The following is a 24,796-nucleotide window of genomic DNA, read 5'->3' as shown; positions in this document are numbered from 1 at the left end:
AACAGTGTGGCAACCCAGTATTCAGGATTACTTCAAATTCATACAATCCGAGGGTCATGTAGGTAGTGCAGCAAGAAGGCGCTCATGTGTCTTGTGCATCCAGGAGGACCAAGTCCTTGGTGTGTTGGTGGCAGAGAGGTGAGAATCGTGCATCCTTCCTCTGCCCTCTACCCACAACCTCGCACAACCGAAATGTGAGCAAGCTCTCACTCATCTGCTGAGTCTTCCATGCCCATCGCCAGTTCGTCCTCCATTTCTTCATGGGCTCCTGCACTTTCATCAACACTTTTTGCTGATACTATGCGCCCTTGTTAATCCCTCTCCCTCACCATGACTGCCGCATAGGTGCCGCTGACCATCTGGACCTCGTAGATCTTGTTATCCCTTCCGCATATGACTCCTCCTGTACTTCCTCCCCTTCCTCTTGTCCCAACACCTGACTCCGAATAATAATTACAGTGTGCTCCATCATGTAGATGACCAGAATTGTCACGCTGAGAATGACATTGCCAGTGCTAAACATCTTCGTCGACATTTCAAAACTGTGTAGCAGGGTGCATAGGTCCTTGATCTGACACCACTCCAGCAGCGTGATCTGCACCACCTCTGGATCAACTTATCCCAGGCTATATGTCTTACCGTATTTCAGCAGGGCTCTGCGGTGCTGCCACACACGCTGCAACATGTGCAGATTCCAATTCCTGCGTGTCGGAACATCGCATTTCCGGCGTTTAACTGCCAGACCCTAAGACTTCCGGAGTGATGAAAGTTGTTGAGCTGCTGTGTGCGCACGATGGAAGTGAGCACATAGCGAGCGTGCCCGCTGCACAAGGCCATGTAGGCCGTGATGGTGTTTTAAAAATTGCTGGAGAATTCGGATCAACACGTGAGCCATAAAAGGCACGTGTGTCACATTGCCCTGAGGATGGCCCGCAGCCAGGTTTGCATCATTGCCGCACACGGCTATTAAGTCACCAACGGAGTCCGCTCCGTCAATTTGTACTCCGGTCGCCAGGTGACAACGTGTTCCTTTCATGAATAGTGCTGATGATGGGAGAGTAGTCGATGCCAGCGGCGCAGGTGGACGCAGGTTATGCTCACCCACTGGGCTGCATTACCTTGACAGATGCAGAATCTCTGGCTGAATGTAGCTGGTGGGTATCTCACAGATGAAATACCATCATTCAGCTACAACCAATGGGAAGACACCACACCCTTTTTTATGCCCATCCTGTCTGCAGACCACTGCCAGACATAGCTATGAACCTCTGGTTAATTTTACCCCCAGTTCAGTTTTATGATTTTGTGTGCTTGTTACCTGACTACTTTTACTGCTTGCTGTTTATGTACCTTGTTGGCCGATACGCATTTCACCTCTGCTTGTTTTCTGATTAAGTCCTGGCCGTCCCATTCTGTTCCTGTTCCTCAATTAATGTTTTGACCCTGCCTGACTACTATTCTCTGTAATAGCGGTGTGACTCACATTTCCCATACATTTCAAAGTAAAACTTTGACCGCCTGATGGCATTGAGCTCTGCTGCCAGCATAGTAAGGAGGTGTGTGGTAGTCCTTGTGCGCAGTTGCAAGGAAGGGTGGCCTGACCACACAGGGTTTGCGCAAAGGTAGAGGACCCACACGAGGTTGAAGAGGCAGAAGCAGTGTATTAACTTCTACATACAGAACAAGGATTGAAACAACTCGTGGGGACGGCAAGACTTGTACAGCAGACCCTTCTCCATCTCTCACCATAGTTTGCCAGTGCCCAGTCAGTGACATGTAATGACCCTGTCTATGCTTACTGGTCCAAGTATCTGTGTTGAAATGCACCCTGTCGCACACAGATTTTCTCAAGGAAGTGGTGATGTTGTGTGCGACATGCCGGTGTAGCGCGGGCATGCTTTTCTTGGAGAAGCAGTGGTGATTGGGCATCTGGTACTGGGGCACAGCGACAGACATAAGGTCTGTAAAATCCTGTGTGTCCACTACGCGTAAAGGCAGCATTTCGGTAGCCAACAGCTTACAGAGGGATAGAGTCAACCACTTAGCTTTGTCATGGGTCGCAGTAAGTGGCCTTTTATTTGACCACATCTGAGGGACAGAGATCTGGCTGCTGTCTGTAGACGGTGTTGAGTAGGGTGTCCCTGGAAAAATGCAGGTTTGTGAGAAAAGTGCAGGCGGAGACATGATGTTGGCTTCATCTTGCCTTCAGATCTGTTCATCTTGTATCATTTTTAAAAAACACAGCAAGCAAGGGTTACTCCAAGCGGAGTCTCCCTTTTTTTCCAAAAATTGGGCCCCACACAGACACCTTATCAGTGGCAGCACTTGTGCCCTAGTTGCAAACAGGATGTTTTGATTTGCATCAAGCACATTCCAAATCCACAAGCATTTACTCTCCCCAGGATGACACAGGGGTAGTAAATTCCTTCTGGATCCATGACTTGTTCATTTTGATGAACGTCAGTCTGTCCACATTGTCACTGGACAGACGCGTGCGCTTATCTTTCAGCACACACCCAGCAGCACTGAAGACACGTTCAGAGACAACGCTGGCAGCTGGACACGACAAAATCTTCGAGGCGTAACTGGAGAGCTCTTGACATTTTTCTAGATTTGAAGCACAAAAGGAGCAAGGCTCCATTTGCAAAGTCATTGCATCGATGTTCATTTGGAGATACTCCTGTATGATCCTCTCCATCCGTTGACTATGTGTCAGACTTGTTGTCTCTGGTGGCCTTGCAAAGGAGGGTCTAAAAAAATTATGAAAAGATTCCATAAAATTGCTGTTACCAGCACCAGATACGGTCCTACTGGTACGGGTAGACTGTTGAAGATGACGAGGCCGTCCCATGTTTGTCAAGTTACAACTGGGAGAATCACTCCCTTCACCTGCACGGTTGTTTGGTGGAAAAGCCGAGCTAAGATCGAGTAACAGCTTCTGCTGATACTCCTGCATACATGCGTCCCTTTCTATGGGTGGAATTATGTCACAAAATTTGGACTTGTCCCGGGGATCTAATAGTGTGGCAAGCCAGTAGTCATCATCACTTCTAATTTTGACAATACGAGGGTCATGTTGGAGGTAGTGCAACAAGAAGGCACTCATGTGTCTTGCGCAGCCATGCGCACCAAGTCCACGCTGTGTTTGTGGCATAGAGGTGCTAACCGTTCTTTCTTCCTCTGTCATCTCCCCCCAACCTCTTTCAACTGAAATTTGACCAAGGTCCCCCTCATCTGCTGAGTCTTCCATGTCCATGGACAGTTCGTCCTCCATATCTTCATGTCCTCCTGCACCTTCCTCAACATCTCACCTGCTACCATGCGCCCTTGTTGATCCCTGTCCCCCATGGTCCCATGCCTGCCGCGTTGGTGATGATGAACGTCTGGACCTTGGTGATGTTGTTGTGTCTTGCGCATATGAATCCTCCTGTAGTTCCTCCCCTTCCTGTTGTCCCACCCCCTGACTACGAATAGTGTTTAGCGTGTGCTCCAGCATGTAAATGACTGTAATCGTCATGCTGATAATGGCATTGTCAGCGCTAAACATATTCGTCGCCATGTCGAAACTGTGCAGAAGGGTGCATAGGTCCTTGATCTGAGATCACTCCATCAGGGTGATCTGCCCCACTTCTGCATCTCGTTGGCCCAGGCTATACATCATGACGTATTGCACCAGGGCTCGCCGGTGCTGCCACAGTCGCTGTAACATGTGGAGAGTTGAATTCCAGCGTGTCGCCACATCGCATTTCAGGCGATGAACCGGCAGGCCGAAAGACTTCTGGAGCGATGCAAGTCGCTCAGGTGCGGCGGTTGAACGGCGGAAGTGAGCACTGCAGACAGTTTCCGTGCCCTGGTCAGAAGGCCATCTAGGCCGGGATAGTGTGTTAAAAATTGCTGGACAACAAGGTTAAACACGTGAGCCATACAAGGCACGTGTGTCACCTTGCCCAGGCGAAGGGCCGCACCCAGGTTTGCAGCATTGTCGCACACGGCCTTACCAGGCTGCAGGTTGAGTGGAGACAACCATTTATCAAAATCAGTCTCCAGAGCTGCCCACAACTCAGTCGCTGTGTGACTCCTATTTCAAAGACATGTCAAGCTAAAGACCGCCTGATGCCGTTGCGCTCTGCTACCAGCATAGTAATGAGGGGTGCGTGATTCCTTCTGCGCAGTGAGAACGCTGGTGGCCTGACCAGGCAGGCTTGGGGCGGAGGTGGAGGACCCAGATGAGGTGGAGGATGCAGAAGCAGTGGCGGAACTTGGACAGACAGAGGATTGACACACAAGTCGTGGGGACGGCAAGACTTGTGCAGCAGACCCTTCACCATCTATCACCATAGTTACCCAGTGGCCAGTCAGCGACATGTAACGTCCCTGTCCATGCTTACTGGTCCAAGTATCGGTGGTGAAATGCACCCGTTCACACACAGAGTTTCTCAAGGAAGCGGTGATGTTGTGTGCGACATGCTGGTGTAGCGCGGGCACACCTTTCTTAGAGAAGTAGTGGCGACTAGGCATCTGGTACTGGGGCACAGCGACAGACATAAGGTCTCTAAAATCCTGTGTGTCCACTAGGCGGAAAGGCAGCATTTCTGTAGTCAACAGCTTACAGAGGGATAGAGTCAACCTCTTCGCTTTGTCATGGGTCGCAGGAAGTGGCCTTTTATTTGACCACATCTGAGGGACAGAGATCTGGCTGCTGTGTGTAGACGGTGTTGAGTCGGGTGTCCCTGGAAAAATGCAGCTTTGTGAGGAAAGTGCAGGCGGAGACATGATGTTGCCTTCATCCAAAGTTGGTGCTATCGATGTCTGAGAGAGCTGTACACACTCACTTGTTTCCCCTTCCAAACCAACTGACGACCTACCAAGCAAACTGCCTGTTGCGGTTACAGTGGTGGAAGTTGTGGGTGGAAAAACAGGTGTGACAGCTGTCCCCACAGTCCTAGAAGATGACGAGCGCGCGGATGCACTGGAAGGGGCAGGCGGTGGATGGTTCGCTCCGCTAGGCCGCATTGCAGCACGGTGAGCTTCCCATCGGGCCATATGATATTTATTCATGTGACGATTCATGGAAGAAGTTGTCAAACTGCTGAGGTTTTGACCTCTACTAAGAGAACCATGACAAATTTTACAGATCACATAATTTGGGCGATCTTTTTCTATGTCAAAAAAGGACCTGGCTAGGCAAGGCTTAGAGGCCATGCGACCTGTTGATCCACCCCGAATAATGCTCAGAGGCAGAGTGGTGGCTGAGGATGCAGTTGTAGACGTGCTACCAGTGCTCCGACTGTGTCCAGGAAGGCGCCAGGTTACTTCGACGTCGGTTGCATCCTCCTCCACCGCCTCTGTTGACCTCCTCGAGTGTCTGACTGTGGGTTGACAGTAGGTGTGATCTAGAACTTAATCATCAATTGTTGTGTTTGCACTCCCCTACCCCTCAGACCGAGTTTCTTCTTGCCCTGACCGAATATTTAAGTTGTCATCCCAATCGGGTATCTGCGTCTCATCTTCATCAGTATGTTCCTCATTGCCTATAACCACAGTTGTTGGAAAGGCAGCATTTTGGTAGCCAACAGTTTGCATATGATGAAAGTCAACCTCCAAGCCATTTCATGCCCTTCTAAAAGCATGTAAAACACAGCGAGGGGACTCCAACCACAGTCTCCCTCGTTGCCACTAACTGGGCCACACACACCCCACTTGACTGGCATCGGTTGAGCCCCCTTTTGAAAAAGAAAAAGATGCTTTGCATGAAGCACTCTCAAAAATACGCGTGCCTTTCCCGTCCCCTGGCTGACCCAGGGGAAGAAAAGTCCTCTGAGAGCCATGACTTGTTCATCTTGGTTCTTTTAGAGACACAGCGAGGGGACTCCAACCACAGTCTCCCTCGTTGCCACTAACTGGGTCACACACACCCCACTTGACTGGCATCGGTTGACCCCCCCTTTTGACAAAGAAAAAGATGCTTTGCATGAAGCACTCTCAAAAATACGCGTGCCTTTCCCGTCCCCTGGCTGACCCAGGGGAAGAAAAGTCCTCTGAGAGCCATGACTTGTTCATCTTGGTTCTTTTAGAGACACAGCGAGGGGACTCCAACCACAGTCTCCCTCGTTGCCACTAACTGGGCCACACACACCCCACTTGACTGGCATCGGTTGACCCCCCCTTTTGACAAAGAAAAAGATGCTTTGCATGAAGCACTCTCAAAAATACGCGTGCCTTTCCCGTCCCCTGGCTGACCCAGGGGAAGAAAAGTCCTCTGAGAGCCATGACTTGTTCATCTTGGTTCTTTTAGAGACACAGCGAGGGGACTCCAACCACAGTCTCCCTCGTTGCCACTAACTGGGCCACACACACCCCACTTGACTGGCATCGGTTGAGCCCCCTTTTGAAAAAGAAAAAGATGCTTTGCATGAAGCACTCTCAAAAATACGCGTGCCTTTCACGTCCCCTGGCTGACCCAGGGGAAGAAAAGTCCTCTGAGAGCCATGACTTGTTCATCTTGGTTCTTTTAGAGACACAGCGAGGGGACTCCAACCACAGTCTCCCTCGTTGCCACTAACTGGGCCACACACACCCCACTTGACTGGCATCGGTTGACCCCCCCTTTTGACAAAGAAAAAGATGCTTTGCATGAAGCACTCTCAAAAATACGCGTGCCTTTCCCGTCCCCTGGCTGACCCAGGGGAAGAAAAGTCCTCTGAGAGCCATGACTTGTTCATCTTGGTTCTTTTAGAGACACAGCGAGGGGACTCCAACCACAGTCTCCCTCGTTGCCACTAACTGGGCCACACACACCCCACTTGACTGGCATCGGTTGACCCCCCCTTTTGACAAAGAAAAAGATGCTTTTCATGAAGCACTCTCAAAAATACGCGTGCCTTTCCCGTCCCCTGGCTGACCCAGGGGAAGAAAAGTCCTCTGAGAGCCATGACTTGTTCATCTTGGTTCTTTTAGAGACACAGCGAGGGGACTCCAACCACAGTCTCCCTCGTTGCCACTAACTGGGCCACACACACCCCACTTGACTGGCATCGGTTGAGCCCCCTTTTGAAAAAGAAAAAGATGCTTTGCATGAAGCACTCTCAAAAATACGCGTGCCTTTCCCGTCCCCTGGCTGACCCAGGGGAAGAAAAGTCCTCTGAGAGCCATGACTTGTTCATCTTGGTTCTTTTAGAGACACAGCGAGGGGACTCCAACCACAGTCTCCCTCGTTGCCACTAACTGGGCCACACACACCCCACTTGACTGGCATCGGTTGACCCCCCCTTTTGACAAAGAAAAAGATGCTTTGCATGAAGCACTCTCAAAAATACGCGTGCCTTTCCCGTCCCCTGGCTGACCCAGGGGAAGAAAAGTCCTCTGAGAGCCATGACTTGTTCATCTTGGTTCTTTTAGAGACACAGCGAGGGGACTCCAACCACAGTCTCCCTCGTTGCCACTAACTGGGCCACACACACCCCACTTGACTGGCATCGGTTGAGCCCCCTTTTGAAAAAGAAAAAGATGCTTTGCATGAAGCACTCTCAAAAATACGCGTGCCTTTCCCGTCCCCTGGCTGACCCAGGGGAAGAAAAGTCCTCTGAGAGCCATGACTTGTTCATCTTGGTTCTTTTAGAGACACAGCGAGGGGACTCCAACCACAGTCTCCCTCGTTGCCACTAACTGGGCCACACACACCCCACTTGACTGGCATCGGTTGACCCCCCCTTTTGACAAAGAAAAAGATGCTTTGCATGAAGCACTCTCAAAAATACGCGTGCCTTTCCCGTCCCCTGGCTGACCCAGGGGAAGAAAAGTCCTCTGAGAGCCATGACTTGTTCATCTTGGTTCTTTTAGAGACACAGCGAGGGGACTCCAACCACAGTCTCCCTCGTTGCCACTAACTGGGCCACACACACCCCACTTGACTGGCATCGGTTGAGCCCCCTTTTGAAAAAGAAAAAGATGCTTTGCATGAAGCACTCTCAAAAATACGCGTGCCTTTCCCGTCCCCTGGCTGACCCAGGGGAAGAAAAGTCCTCTGAGAGCCATGACTTGTTCATCTTGGTTCTTTTAGAGACACAGCGAGGGGACTCCAACCACAGTCTCCCTCGTTGCCACTAACTGGGCCACACACACCCCACTTGACTGGCATCGGTTGAGCCCCCCTTTTGACAAAGAAAAAGATGCTTTGCATGAAGCACTCTCAAAAATACGCGTGCCTTTCGCCTCCCCTGGCTGACCCAGGGGAAGAAAAGTCCTCTGAGAGCCAGGTCCACATTGTCAGTGGACAGACACGTGTGCTTATCTGCCAGCAGACCCCCAGCAGCACTGAAGACAGGTTCCGAGAGAACGCTGGCTGCAGGACACGACAAGATCCTCAAGGCGTACGTGGCGAGCTCAGGCAATTTATCCAGATTGGAAGCCTAAAATGAGCAGGGCTCAAGTTGCACAATAATGGAATCGATGTTTCTTTGCATATACTCATATATCTGTGTGTCTCCCTCTTTTTCCTTGTCCAGCTGTTTTGTTTTCACATGAGTATATGTCCTTGTCACTTTCCCATGTGTTTGTGTTATGTTGTGAGTTGTTTGTCACCTTTTGGACACCTTTCAGGGTGTTTTCTAGGTGTTTTACTGTGTTTGTGATTGCCTGCCATTGTTTCCTATGGGCTCGAGTTCGGTTCGTCGAACGTTCGACGAGCCGAACTCGAGCCAGACCCCCTGTTCGGCGAACCGCCTCGAGCCGAACCGGGACCGGTTCGCTCATCTCTAGAGCAGACCTCTGATTCCCAGGCTCCAGTGTGACTGGACAGCTCTGCAGACTCAACCATCTCTGTTACCCCTTATTCAGTAGTGCTGGTAAAAACTTAAGAGCAGTTATGAAGCAATTGCGATTGGGTTTATACCACTGTGGTATGTAGTATTTGTGATATTGAACTTGAGGTGGAGGAGAGCCCATTTTATTGTGCACTTCACATCCATTCAAGCAGCTGCTGTTTGGGTGCCTCCTCTACTTTTGTTAACAATGGTCGTGTCCGTGAAAAAATGATCATATCAGATTATCTACGGGAAGAAGTTCACCTGTTATTTTAGCTGTTATTTGTTGTTATGATTTGATGCTGCCGTAAACGCAAGCAACCTGCTGCGGTTCCAGTTGCTCCCAGGCGTCAGCTGCCATTTAGGGCTGTGCCTTGGGTTGTTCAGCTGGCTGCTTTCTCAACCACGTGTAAGTGTGGAGAGGCAGCCAGTGCGCATGCGTGTGCCGAGTTACCCCAGCTGCAGCCTAACTCCAGTGTTTCGCCTACTGAGTATGCTCAGCATGACTGTGTCATTCCTGAGGCAAAGTCTTCATTTTGGGCTACAGCGAATGCTCGTTTGGACTGTGCCTGAGTCATTCTGCGACCTGCGGCTCAACACACTTACACAAGGCCCTGGGGCTTGACTCACTCTCGGGAGGCCACTAAAACTAACTGCACCCAACATCAGCCCCCGGTGTCCCGTTACACTGCAGTGGTGGTCCCCACTGACCACAATACCGAGAGTGGCGTCACAAAAATACATGTAAAGAAGCAACCTAAGTGTGACCAGACGTTTCCTCCACGTGGAGTCCCTGAAGTTAATGCACCAACACAACACCTGTGGGGCTTCACACTTACTGCGAAAAGCCTCTTTGCACAGGTACTTGCACTCCGTGCTGGGTCTAAGTCCTGTGTTGTGCCTAGACAGCATTCTGAAGCGGATAGTCTTTTTTTCAGAAACTGTATTTCATGCTACTGAGCATGCTCAGGCACTTACTGCATCAGAGGCTAGGTCCGGTAATGAACTCTTTGTCCCTGCCCCTGATGTGGGGGGCCCATATAGACCACAGGGCATCAGGTGTCCTGACAATTTGGCCAGGCCACTCCCAACAGGCTTGCAGAGGCCCACCCCTGTGACTTGTCACCTCATTGTTGTTGGTCAGACGATGACTGTTGAGGTGTTTTGTTCATGGCAGCCATGTAGTCATCATTCAAGTGGCGGTTCCAAATAGGACGCTAGTTATGCCACTCATGACGTGTCACTCTGCTTTTGTTTCCAGGAGGTGCATTGTGGTCCACCCTGGTTTAGGGTGGACCCAGGTTATAAAAGGGGCTGGAGCCAACAAGAAGGTGCCCAGTCGTCTATTATGCTACGAAAGAGCACACCTCCATGTGTTGAACACATTGTGGCTTTAGCCCAGAGGTAGGCAGGGATAGGTCATCGATGCAGGCCGCCACCACAGTTGGTAAGGCAGAACGTTTAAGAACAGCTCCTGTCCTACCAGTCCTGCTATTGCAGCCCAGTGGCATAAACAGGCCTGCTGCTGCTGATGCGCCTGCTGTCCACAGTTGTGTCCCCTACGCACATGGACAGTGTACCCAATGGCCCCTGTGTTGTTAACAGGGAGTTCCGGGGCTGGGTGGTCGTGTGGACTCTGTGACGCTAACAGGGCTCCCAGTCTCCAGATCTGAGTGGCGTCTAACTCGGTTCAGGTTACTAATTGTTTCAGAGTCAACCTGCTCTGTGTCCTCCACCTAACCTTCCAGTTGCCAACCTCTCCTTTCCCATCTGTGAGCACGGAGAACACTGAATGGCGATTGGGATATCTACCTTTCCCTTTCTTTTCTTCTTAATTTTTTTATATAGCGGTCACATAGTATATACCACCTTTTCCAAATCTGCCAGTGCCACCATAACAGATGTTGTTTCTTCAGCAAATGTTAATGTTGCTTAACCACCAAACCCACGGACACAAACTTTTTTACCCTTTGCCACACACCTGTTCCCCTTTCCACCAGCATCTCTCCTTTTTCAACTCAGTTTGTATATGACCAAAAGTGCAACTCTGCAGGGACACTGTACTCAACGCCGTCTCAGCACAGCAGCCAGCCCTCGGTCCCTCAGATGTGGACAAGTAAGACCGTTTCCTCCTATCCATGACAAAGCGTTGAGATTCACTCTGTGCACCACTGGTGTTTAGTGGAAAAGCAGATCTAAGATTGCGTACCACCCTCTGCTGATACTCCTGCATACGTGCGTCCCTTTCTATGGCAGGAGTTATTTCGCAAAATTTTGTGTTCTACCAGGGATCTAACAGTGTGGCAACCCAGTAGTCAGCATGACTTGTAATTTGTACAATCCGAGGGTCATGTTGTAGATAGTGCAGCAAGAAGGCGCTCATGTGTCTTGTGCATCCAGTAGGACCAAGTCCTTGGTGTGTTGGTGGTGGAGAGGTGAGAATCGTGCCTCCTTCCTCTGCCCTCTCCCCCCAACCTCGCACAACCGAAATGTGAGCAAGCTCTCACTCATCTGATGAGTCTTCCATGCCCATCGCCAGTTCGTCCTCCATTTCTTCCTGGGCTCCTGCACATTCCTCAACAGTTTTGCTGATACTATGTGCCCTTGATAATTCCTCTCCCCCACCGTACCATGACTGCCGCCAAGGTGCCGCTGACCATCTGGACCTTGTAGATCTTGTTATCCCTTCCGCATATGACTCCTCCAGTAATTCTTCCCCTTCCTCTTGTACCAACACGAGACTCCGAATAATGCTTACAGTGTGCTCCATCATGTAGATGACCAAAATTGTCACGCTGAGAATGGCATCGCCAGTGTTAAACATCTTCGTCGAAATTTGTAAACTGTGTAGAACGGTGCATAGGTCCTTGATCTGACACCACTCCAGCAGCGTGATCTGCACCACCTCTGGATCAAGTTAGCCCAGGGTATACATCATAACGTATTTCAGCAGGGCTCTGCAGTGCTGCCACAGACGCTGCAACATGTGCAGATTCCAATTCCTGCATGTCGTAACATCGCATTTCAGGCATTTAACCGCCGGACCTTAAGACTTCAGGAGCGATGAAAGTTGTTGAGCTGCTGAGTGCGAACGATGGAAGTGAGCACATAGCGAGCGTGCCCGCTGTACAAGGCCATGTAGGCCGGGATGTTGTTTTAAAAATTGCTGGAGAATCAGATTAAACACGTGAGCCATACAAGTCACGTGTCACATTGCCCTGACGAAGGCCCGCAGCCAGGTTTGCATCATTGCCGCACACAGCTGTAAAGTCACCACCGGAGTCCGCTACGTCAATTTGTACTCCTGTCGCAAGGTGACAATGTGTTCCTTTCGTGCATAGTGCTGATGATGGGAGAGGAGTTGACGCCAGCAGCGCAGGTGGACAAAGGTTATGGTCACCCACTGGGATGCGTTACCTTGACAGATGCAGAACCAATGGCTGAATGCAGGTGGTGGGTATCTTACAAATGAAGTACCATCATTCAGCTACAACCAATGGGAAGACACCACACCCTTTTTTAAGCCCCTCCTGTCTGCAGACCACTGCCAGACATAGCTATGAACCTCTGGTTATTGTTACCCCCAGTTCAGTTTTATGATTTTGTGTGCTTGTTACCTGGCTACTTTTTCTGCTTGCTGTTTTTGTACCTCGTTGGCCCATTTGCATTTCACCTCTGCTTTTTTTCTGATTAAGTCCAGTCCCTACAATTCTGTTCCTCTTCCTCAATTAATGTTTTGACCCTGCATGACTACTATTCTCTGGAACTGCAGCCTTCCACAGGTATTGATCAACTTGGGCCCTGTGTCATTCAAAATCACTGTATAGGGGATAAAGAGTTTCAGGGTTCTGGGTGTCCAGCTTGGTGAGTGGCTTCCCTCTAGCCTATCCTTTACAGCCGGTCTGAGTATGTCGACCCAGGCAGGTGTTACACCGTGCCCTCTGCAGAAGGCCATGTAGGCTGGGATAGTGGTTTAAAAATTTATGGACAACCAGGTTTAACACGTGAGCCATACAAGGCACGTATGTCACATTGCCCTGAAGAAGGGCCGCAGACTGTTTTGTATCATTGTCGCACCCGGCATTCCCTGGCTGCTGGTTGAGTGGAGACAACCATTGATGAAACTAGGTCTCACTCTACAGAGCTAACCATCCACAACTCCTCAGCGGTGTCACACATTTCCCCTACATTTCAAAGTAATCATTTCACCGCCTGATGGCCTTGAGCTTTGCTGCCAGCATAGTAAGGAGGTGTGTGGGATTCCTTGGGCGCAGTTACAAGGAAGGGTGGCCTGACCACACAGGGTTTGGGCTGAGGTGCAGGAACAACATGAGGTTGATGAGGCAGAAGCAGTGGAGGAACTTGTACATACAGAGGAAGGATTGACACACAACTCGTGGGGACGGAAAGACTTGTACAGCAGACCCTTCTCCATCTCTCACCATAGTTACCCAGTGCCCAATTAGCAACATGTAACTCCCCTGTCCATGCTTACTGTTCCAAGTATCTGTGGAGAAATGCACCCTGTCACACACAGAGTTTCTCAAGGAATCGGTGATGTTGTGTGCGACCTACTGTGTTAGCGCGGGCACCCCTTTCTTGGAGAAAGAGTGGCAAATGGCCATCGGCTCTTAAGGCACTGCAATGGGCATAAGGTCTCGAAAATCCTTGGTGACAAAAGGGTGTAAAGGCAGCTTTTCTGTAGCCAACAAGTTTGAGATGCTGAAACTAAACCTCTTAGGCATGTCATGCACTTCAAAAATCATGTAAAAAACAGCGAGGGGACTCCAACCACAGTCTCCCTCGTTTCCACTAATTGGTCCACACACACTTGACTGGCATCAGTTGACCCCCAATTTCAAGATGAAAAAGATGCTTTGCATGAAGCACTCTCAAAAATACGCGTGCCTTTCGCCTCCCCTGGCTCAGCCAGGGGAAGAAAAGTCCTCTGAGAGCCATGACTTGTTCATCTTGGTTCTTTTTTCAAAAGCGAGGGGACTCCAACCACAGTCTCCCTCGTTTCCACTAATTGGGCTACACACAACCCACTTGACTGGCATCAGTTGACCCCCAATTTCAAGATGAAAAAGATGCTTTGCATGAAGCACTCTCAAAAATATGCGTGCCTTTCGCCTCCCCTGGCTGAACCAGGGGAAGGAAAGTCCTCTGAGAGCCATGACTTGTTCATCTTGGTGAACGTTAGTATATCCACATTGATACAAGTAAAATATATCTTTGTACCGTGTTAGCCAGTAGAGATAAAAAAATTGTTTAAAAGAACAGAGAGTCCTCAGTGGTTGATACCTTTTAATGGCTAACTGAAAAGATGGTAATAATTGCAAGCTTTCGAGACTACTCAGGTCTCTTCATCAGGCATGGTATAACACAAAATCTGAAGAGTCACGTATTTATACACAACAGGACTTAGACCTGTTGTGTATAAATACGTGACTCTTCAGATTTTGTGTTATACCATGCCTGATGAAGAGACCTGAGTAGTCTCGAAAGCTTGCAATTATTACCATCTTTTCAGTTAGCCATTAAAAGGTATCAACCACTGAGGACTCTCTGTTCTTTTAAACAATTTTTTTATATCCACATTGTCAGTGGACAGACACGTGTGCTTATCTGTCAGCACACCCCCAGCAGCACTGAGGACATATTCAGAGAGAACGCTGGCTGCGGGACACAACAAGATCCCCAAGGCATACGTGATGAGCTCAGGCAATTTATCCAGATTGGAAGTCTAAAATGAGCAGGGTTCAAGTTGCACAGTAATGGCATCGATGTTCCCTTGCATATACTCATATATCTGTGTCTCCTCCTCTTTTTCCTTGTCCAGCTCTTTTGTTTTCGCATGGGTATATGTCCTTGTCACTTTCCCATGTGTTTGTGTTGTGTTGTGAGTTGTTTGTCACCTTTTGGACACCTTTGAGGATTTTTTCTAGGTGTTTTTATGTGTTTGTGATTGCCTCCCATTGTTTCCAATGGGGTTTGAGTGGTTCGCCGAACCAAACTCGGACCAGATCTCTGTTCGCCAAACCAAACTCGAACCAGATCTCGGTTCGGCGAACCAAGCTCGAGCCAAAACGCGATTGGTTCGCTCATCTCTACTCGGGACTACAGAACAAGAGAAGGACTTCTATTCTCATTACCAATAAGCTGAGCAAAAGTACTCAATGTCAATCAGCAGCTGCTAAAGCAAAGAAGATTTTAGGGTGTATAAAAAGAGAAATTAGATCCCGTGATCCCAACGTATTGTTACCCCTCTATAAATCACTTGTAAGGCCACATCTGGAATATGGGATCCAGTTTTGGGATCCACATTTTAAAAATGACATTCAGAAGTTAGAGTCAGTTCAAAGGCAGACAACTAGACTACTACAAGGAATGGAAGGCCTCCCATATAATGACAGGTTAAAAATGTTAGATATTTTTACCTTAGAAAAAAGACGTCTTAGAGGAGATCTCATTTATTTGCATAAATACATGTGTGGTCAATATAAAGGACTGGCACATGACTTATTTCTTCCAAAGACAATACTAAGGACCAGGGAGCACTCACTGCGAGTGGAAGAAAAGTGATTCTGACAGCTAAATAGGAAAGGGTTCTTTACAGTTAGAGCAGTCAGACTGTGGAATGCCCTACCACAAGAGGTAGTAATGGCAGATACTATAACAGCTTTTAAAAAAGGGCTGGATGATTTCCTCAGTACACACAACATTGTTGGTTATAAATGACTTTGGCGGGCTTTGCACGTTGCGACATCGCAAGCCGATGCTGCGATGTCGCACGTGATAGTCCCCGCTCCCGTCGCAGGTTTGATATATTGTGATAGCTGGCGTAGCAAAAATTATCGCTACGCCAGCTTCACATGCACTCACCTGCCCTGCAACGGTCGCTCTGGCCGGCGACCCGCCTCCTTGTTAAGGGGGCGGGTCGTGCGGCGTCACTGCGACGTCACACGGCAGGCGGCCAATCGGAGCGGAGGGGCGGAGATAAGTGGGATGTAAACATCCTGCCCACCTCCTTCCTTCCGCATATTCTACGGAAGCCGCAGTGATGCCTGTAGGAGAAGTTCCTCGCTCCTGCGGCTTCACACACAGCGATGTGTGCTGCCGCAGGAACGAGGAACAACATCGGACCGTCGCGTCAGCGTAATTATGAATTATGCCGACACTGCACCGATGATACGATTACGACGCTTTTGCCCTCGTTAATCGTATCGTCTAGGCTTTACACACTACGATATCGTCTGCGATGCCGGATGTGCGTCACTTTTAATTTGACCCCACTGGCATCGCAGCTGCGATGTTGTAGTGTGCAAAGTACCACTTAGTGACCAAATGTAGAACTAGTGGAGGAAGGTTGAACTAAATGGACCTAGGTATTTTTTCAACCTAAGTAAATATGTAACTATGTAACAAAGTAACATAGTTTCTAAGGCTGAAGGAAGAGCTTATGTCCATCTAGTTCAGCCAATTTTTAGTGCAGCTGTTCTGCAGTGTTAAACCTGGGGAAGGCAAAAACCCACAGAGTAAAAGCCAATTTTCTCCCTAGGGAAAAAAATTCCTTCCCGACTCCTAAGCTGGGTCAACTATCTACCTGTAATATTATGTTATTCATAACCTTCTATACTGTTACTAACAAGAAAAGCATCCATTCCTCTCTTAAATTCATTCAGTGAGTTGGCCATCACCACTGCCTCACGAAGAGCGTTCCAAAGCCTCAAAGGTCTTACTGTGAAGAACACTCTTCTATGCTGGTTAAGAAATTTTCTTTCCTCCAATCTAAGAGAATGCCCCCCTTGTTCTTATCACAGTCCTTGGTACAAACAGATCATGGGAGAGATCTCTGTATTGCCCTCTGATATACTTGTACATATTTATTAGGTCTCCCCTAAATCTTCTCTTTTCTAGAGTAAATAGACCTAATTTTGCTAATTTTTCTGGGTATTGTAATGCACCCACTCCATTTATTATTTTAGGAGCCCGCCTCTGAACCCTTTTAAGTTCAGTAATGTCTTTCTTGAACAACGGCACCCAAAATTGCACACAATACTCCAAGTGTGATCTGACGAGTAGAGTTGAGCGCGGTTCGCGGTTCGAGGTTCTCCAGTTCTAGGCTCGAGTGATTTTGGGGCCTGTTCTAGATCGAACTAGAACTCGAGCTTTTTGCAAAAGCTCGATAGTTCTAGAAACGTTCGAGAACGGTTCTAGCAGCAAAAAAACAGCTAATTCCTAGCTGGCTTTCCGCTGTAATAGTGTAAGTCACTCTGTGACTCACACTATTATGAAATTTCAGTGTATAGTGTGCGGGAACAGCGCCTTCAGATCACTGCTGTTTGTATAATGGCGATCGACATTTTTTTTTTTTTCTCCTTGTCTTCCTTCCCTAAGCGCGCGCGTGTAGTGGGGAGGGCCATTATGTCGGCCAATCCCAGACACACACACAGCTAAGTGGACTTTTAGCCAGAGAAGCAATGGCATGTGTGATAGGATGTCCATGTCACATGTCCCTGCATTATAAAAACGAGTATCTGCCCGTCCGGACGCCATTATCTCTTCTGCGTCCTTGGTGTCAGACATCACTGGCGCAGCTCTGTCCTTTGTCCTATCGCCGATACTGCTGTATGCGCTCCATACACAGCGCTGGACAGCTTAGGGATAGCACATTCTATCAGTCCTTTTAAGGGCTCGTACCGGCAGGGTCAGAGCCATAGGTGACAGGTCCTGAAAACAGAGACAGCGTCTGTGTAGCTAAGGTCAGGGATTTCCTCGCTGCATTTCCCCATTAGGAGGGAGTAGAAAGGCAGGCTTCCTTTCCTCTACCCAGAGCCCCACAACCCTGGCACTGTACCCTCCTGTCCTCTGCACACTCCAACTCGATATAACTAAGCCATTATACTAGCAAACACTGAGTGAACTTAGTGTCATCCTAAACGTGGCTGTTGGACTTCTGTAAAGTCCCAGTGGTGCACAGATATTTGCAGCACCTCTGCCTGCATTGCACACTCAAACTGATAGTTATTAAGCCATTATACTAGCAAACACTGAGTGAACTTAGTGTCATCCTAAACGTGGCTGTTGGACTTCTGTATAGTCCCAGTAGTGCAAAGATATTTGCAGCACCTCTGCCTGCATTGCACACTCCAACTCATTATAACTAAGCCATTATACTAGCAAACACTGAGTGAACTTAGTGTCATCCTAAACGGGGCTGTTGGACTTCTGTATAGTCCCAGTAGTGCACAGATATTTGCAGCACCTCTGCCTGCATTGCACACTCCAACTCATTATAACTAAGCCATTATACTAGCAAACACTGAGTGAACTTAGTGTCATCCTAAACGTGGCTGTTGGACTTCTGTATAGTCCCAGTAGTGCACAGATATTTGCCGCACCTCTGCCTGCATTGCACACTCCAACTCATTATAACTAAGCCATTATACTAGCAAACACTGAGTGAACTTAGTGTTATCCTAAACGTGACTGTTGGACTTCTGTATACTCCCAGTAGTGCACAGATATTTGCAGCACCTCTGCCTGCATTGCACACTCCAACTCATTATAACTAAGCCATTATACTAGCAAACACTGAGTGAACTTAGTGTCATCCTAAACGTGGCTGTTGGACTTCTGTATAGTCCCAGTAGTGCACAGATATTTGCAGCACCTCTGCCTGCATTGCACACTCCAACTCATTATAACTAAGCCATTATACTAGCAAACACTGAGTGAACTTAGTGTCATCCTAAACAAGGCTGTTGGACTTCTGTATAGTCCCAGTAGTGCACAGATATTTGCAGCACCTCTGCCTGCATTGCACACTCAAACTGATATTTACTAAGCCATTATACTAGCAAATACTGAGTGAACTTAGTGTCATCCTAAACGTGGATGTTGGACTTCTGTATAGTCCCAGTAGTGCACAGATATTTGCAGCACCTCTGCCTGCATTGCACACTCTAACTCATTATAACTAAGCCATTATACAAGCAAACACTGAGTGAACTTAGTGTCATCCTAAACGTGGCTGTTGGACTTCTGTATAGTCCCAGAAGTGCACAGATATTTGCAGCACCTCTGCCTGCATTGCACACTCCAACTCATTATAACTAAGCCATTATACTAGCAAACACTGAGTGAACTTAGTGTCATCCTAAACGTGGCTGTTGGACTTCTGTATAGTCCCAGTAGTGCACAGATATTTGCAGCACCTCTGCCTGCATTGCACACTCCAACTCATTATAACTAAGCCATTATACTAGCAAACACTGAGTGAACTTAGTGTCATCCTAAACGTGGCTGTTGGACTTCTGTATAGTCCCAGAAGTGCACAGATATTTGCAGCACCTCTGCCTGCATTGCACACTCCAACTCATTATAACTAAGCCATTATACTAGCAAACACTGAGTGAACTTAGTGTCATCCTAAACGTGGCTGTTGGACTTCTGCATAGTCCCAGTAGTGCACAGATATTTGCAGCACCTCTGCCTGCATTGCACACTCCAACTCATTATAACTAAGCCATTATACTAGCAAACACTGAGTGAACTTAGTGTCATCCTAAACGTGGCTGTTGGACTTCTGTATAGTCCCAGTAGTGCACAGATATTTGCAGCACGTCTGCCTGCAATGCACACTCAAACTGATAGTTACTAAGCCATTATACTAACAAACACTGAGTGAACTTAGTGTCATCCTAAACGTGGCTGTTGGACTTCTGTATAGTCCCAGTAGTGCACAGATATTTGCAGAACCTCTGCCTGCATTACACAATCCAACTCATTATAACTAAGCCATTATACTAGCAAACACTGAGTGAACTTGGTGTCATCCTAAACATGGCTGTTGGACTTCTGTATAGTCCCAGTAGTGTACAGATATTTGCAGCACCTCTGCCTGCATTGCACACTCCAACTCATTATAACTAAGCCATTATACTAGCAAACACTGAGTGAACTTAGTGTCATCCTAAATGTGGCTGTTGGACTTCTGTATAGTCCCAGTAGTGCACAGATATTTGCAGCACCTCTGCCTGCATTGCACACTCCAACTCATTATAACTAAGCCATTATACTAGCAAACACTGAGTGAACTTAGTGTCATCCTAAACGTGGCTGTTGGACTTCTGTATAGTCCCAGTAGTGCACAGATATTTGCAGCACCTCTGCCTGCATTGCACACTCCAACTCATTATAACTAAGCCATTATACTAGCAAACACTGAGTGAACTTAGTGTCATCCTAAACGTGGCTGTTGGACTTCTGTATAGTCCCAGTAGTGCACAGATATTTGAAGCACGTCTGCCTGCATTGCACACTCAAACTGATAGTTACTAAGCCATTATACTAGCAAACACTGAGTGAACTTAGTGTCATCCTAAACGTGGCTGTTGGACTTCTGTATAGTCCCAGTAGTGCACAGATATTTGCAGAACCTCTGCCTGCATTACACACTCCAACTCATTATAACTAAGCCATTATACTAGCAAACACTGAGTGAACTTGGTGTCATCCTAAACGTGGCTGTTGGACTTCTGTATAGTCCCAGTAGTGCACAGATATTTGCAGCACCTCTGCCTGCATTGCACATTCCAACTCATTATAACTAAGCCATTATACTAGCAAACACTGAGTGAACTTAGTGTCATCCGAAACGTGGCTGTTGGACTTCTGTATAGTCCCAGTAGTGCACAGATATTTGCAGCACCTCTGCCTGCATTGCACACTCAAACTGATAGTTACTAAGCCATTATACTAGCAAACACTGAGTAAACTTAGTGTCATCCTAAACGTGGCTGTTGGACTTCTGTATAGTCCCAGTAGTGCACAGATATTTGCAGCACCTCTGCCTGCATTGCACACTCCAACTCATTATAACTAAGCCATTATACTAGCAAACACTGAGTGAACTTAGTGTCATCCTAAACGTGGCTGTTGGACTTCTATATATTCCCAGTAGTGCACAGATATTTGCAGCACCTCTGCCTGCATTGCACACTCCAACTCATTATAACTAAGCCATTATACTAGCAAACACTGAGTGAACTTAGTGTCATCCTAAACGTGGCTGTTGGACTTCTGTATAGTCCCAGTAGTGCACAGATATTTGCAGCACCTCTGCCTGCATTGCACACTCCAACTCACAGTTACTAATCCATTATACTAGCAATTTATGCTGTCAGTTTAAGGGCCGTAGTTGCATTGTCAGGGATATTTTTTCTTTATTATTCTGCTGTTAATAAAGCTAGACCACCGCTGCAATCTACACCACCTCTCAATTTTTACTACTACATTTTCAGTGCACAATCTTGTTGCAATCAACATGAGTGGCAAAATGACAGATGCTGGTGGAAAGGGGAAGAGGCGTGGTGGAAAAGGAAAAAAAGGGTTTGTCCGTGGGGAAGGTGGCAAAGCTCCATTATCATCTGCTGAAAATAGACCATCTACCAGCAAAAGTAAGATGTCTACTACTTACCGTGGACAATCTGATGTGCTCCCTTTTTTACGGACACGAACAACAGGAACAAAGGTAGATGATGGCCAAAAAAGGAAAATGCTTGAATGGATCTCAAGTGGTCCACCAAGTGCCCTCTCAGCCACTTCAAGTACCGCATCCAAAAAACACCAGTCCTCTGAGTTGTCATCCCAATCAAACTTGCTTTCTCCCAGCTCTGAAGTCTCCATCCGCCCTGCACAGTATGGTGGAACTGAGATGGCTGAGTCTGCAGAGCTGTTCAGTCACACTATAGCCTGGGAATCAGAGGTCTGCTCCCAAGCTACAGTGAGTACAGAACAGGAAATGGTCTGCAGTGATGCCCAGAACCTTTGTGACTCTGATTCAGGCCGTGAGGACCAAGTTTCTGAGCATAATGTTGACCCTTTGTCACAAACTGTAACACCTGTGGTTATAGACAATGAGGAACATACTGATGAAGATGAAACGCAGATACCCAATTGGGATGACAACTTAAATATTCGGTCAGGGCAAGAAGAGGCTCAGTCTGAGGGGGAGGGGAGTGAAAACACAACAATTGATGATGAAGTTCTAGATCCCACCTACTGTCAACCCACAGTCAGGCACTCGAGGAGGTCAACAGAGGTGGTGGAGGAGGATGCAACTGATGACGAAGTTACCTTGCGCCTTCCTGGACAGAGTCGGAGTACTGTTAGCACGTCTACAATTGCATCCTCAGCCACCACTCTGCCTCTGAGCACTAGTCGGGGTGGATCAACAGGTCGCATGCCCTCTAAGCCTTGCCTAGCCTGGTCCTTTTTTGACATAGCAAAAGATCGCCCAAATTATGTGATCTGTAAAATTTGTCATGGTTCTCTTAGTAGAGGTCAAAACCTCAGCAGTTTGACAACTTCTTCCATGAATCGTCACATGAATAAATATCATATGTCCCGGTGGGAAGCTCACCGTGCTGCAATGCGGCCTAGCGGAGCGAACCATCCACCGCCTGCCCCTTCCAGTGCATCCGCGCGCTCTTCATCTTCTAGGACTGTGGGGACAGCTGTCACACCTGTTTTTCCACTCACAACTTCCACCACTGTAACCGCAACAGGCAGTTTGCTTGGTAGGTCGTCAGTTGGTTTGGAAGGGGAAACAAGTGAGTGTGTACAGCTCTCTCAGACATCGATAGCACCAACGTTGGATGAAGGCAACATCATGTCTCCGCCTGCACTTTCCTCACAAACCTGCATTTTTCCAGGGACACCCTACTCAACACCGTCTACACACAGCAGCCAGATCTCTGTCCCTCAGATGTAGTCAAATAAAAGGCCACTTCCTGCAACCCATGACAAAGCTAAGAGGTTGACTCTATCCCTCTGTAAGCTCTTGGCTACCGAAATGCTGCCTTTCCGCCTGGTGGGCACACAGGATTTTAGAGACCTTATGTCTGTTGCTGTGCCCCAGTACCAGATGCCTAGTCGCCACTACTTCTCTAAGAAAGGTGTGCCCGCGCTACACCAGCATGTCGCACACAACATCACCGCTTCCTTGAGAAACTCTGTGTGTCAACGGGTGCATTTCACCACCGATACTTGGACCAGTAAGCATGGACAGGGACGTTACATGTCGCTGACTGGGCACTGGGTAACTATGGTGATAGATGGTGAAGGGTCTGCTGCACAAGTCTTGCCATCCCCACGACTTGTGTGTCAATCCTCTGTCTGTCCAAGTTCCGCCACTGCTTCTGCCTCCTCCACCTCATCTGGGTCCTCCACCTCTGCCCCAAGCCTGCCTGGTCAGGCTACCAGCGTTCTCACTGCGCAGAAGGAATCACGCACCCCTCATTACTATGCTGGCAGCAGAGCGCAACGGCATCAGGTGGTGTTTAGCTTGACATGTCTTGGGAATAAGAGTCACACAGCTGAGGAGTTGTGGTTAGCTCTGCGGTCCGAGTTTAATAAATGGTTGTCTCCACTCAACCTGCAGCCTGGTAAGGCCGTGTGCGACAATGCTGCAAACCTGGGTGCGGCCCTTCGCCTGGGCAATGTGACACACGTACCTTGTATGGCTCACGTGTTGAACCTTGTTGTCCAGCAATTTTTAACACACTATCCCGGCCTAGATGGCCTTTTGAACAGAGCACGAAAACTGTCTGCTCACTTCCGCCGTTCAAGCGCCGCAGCTGAGCGACTTGCATTGCTCCAGAAGTCTTTCGGCCTGCCGGTTCATCGCCTGAAATGCGATGTGGCGACACGCTGGAATTCAACTCTCCACATGTTACAGCGACTGTGGCAGCACCACCGAGCCCTGGTGCAATACGTCATGACGTATAGCCTGGGCCAACGAGATGCAGAGGTGGGGCAGATCACCCTGATGGAGTGGTCTCAGATCAAGGACCTATGCACCCTTCTGCACAGTTTCGACATGGCGACGAATATGTTTAGCGCTGACAATGCCATTATCAGCATGACAATTCCAGTCATTTACATGCTGGAGCACACGCTAAACACTATTCGGAGTCGGGGGGTGGGACAACAGGAAGGGGATGAACTACAGGAGGATTCATATGCGCAAGACACAACAACATCAATAAAAATACCAACAAAGGCCCCTATTTTATAAAAAATATAATTTTATTAAACATACCACAACAAGGAATAAGTGCAAAAATTAAAAATTGTTAATGCAAGTATTGGTATGGTGAGAGTACTGTGGGCAAATTCCCTACAACTCTCCCTACCTACCAGACCCTGGCTCTTAATGAATCCTTGAAGGTTGCAGGATTCACTGCGAATATTTGAAACCATACAATATAAATAATAGCTGACCCATATTGGATCGACAGTGAGATATGATGGTAGTATGAATGGGATTCACCATACATGAATAGAAACCCCACAGAATAGCAGCACCTATTAGTGTCGAGCACAGGGTGCTACTAGGGCCAGTCGACGGAGAGTGGGGGCACCACTAACGTGACGTCACAGGGTGCCGACCCCCACGGGTAGGTAGGGAGAGTTGTAGGGAATTTGCCCACAGTACTCTCACCATACCAATACTTGCATTAACAATTTTTAATTTTTGCACTTATTCCTTGTTGTGGTATGTTTAATAAAATTATATTTTTTATAAAATAGGGGCCTTTGTTGGTATTTTAGTGATTATACCCCTACTGAAAGAGCACATATCTCTTTCTTTGGTTATAGAGTACACAACAACATCACCAAGGTCCAGACGTTCATCATCACCAAGGCGGCAGGCATGGGACCATGGGGGACAGGGATCAACAAGGGCACATGGTAGCAGGCGAGATGTTGAGGAAGGTGCAGGAGAACATGAAGAAATGGAGGACGAACTGTCCATGGACATGGAAGACTCAGCAGATGAGGGAGACCTTGGTCAAATTTCAGTTGAAAGAGGTTGGGGGGAGATGTCAGAGGAAGAAAGAACGGTTAGCACCTCTATGCCACAAACACAGCGTGGACTTGGTCCGCATGGCTGCGCAAGACACATGAGTGCCTTTTTGTTGCAC

This window comes from Anomaloglossus baeobatrachus, chromosome 1, assembly GCF_048569485.1.
Source record: "Anomaloglossus baeobatrachus isolate aAnoBae1 chromosome 1, aAnoBae1.hap1, whole genome shotgun sequence".
NCBI lineage: Eukaryota > Metazoa > Chordata > Amphibia > Anura > Aromobatidae > Anomaloglossus > Anomaloglossus baeobatrachus.
This window is presented reverse-complemented; position numbering follows the sequence as displayed.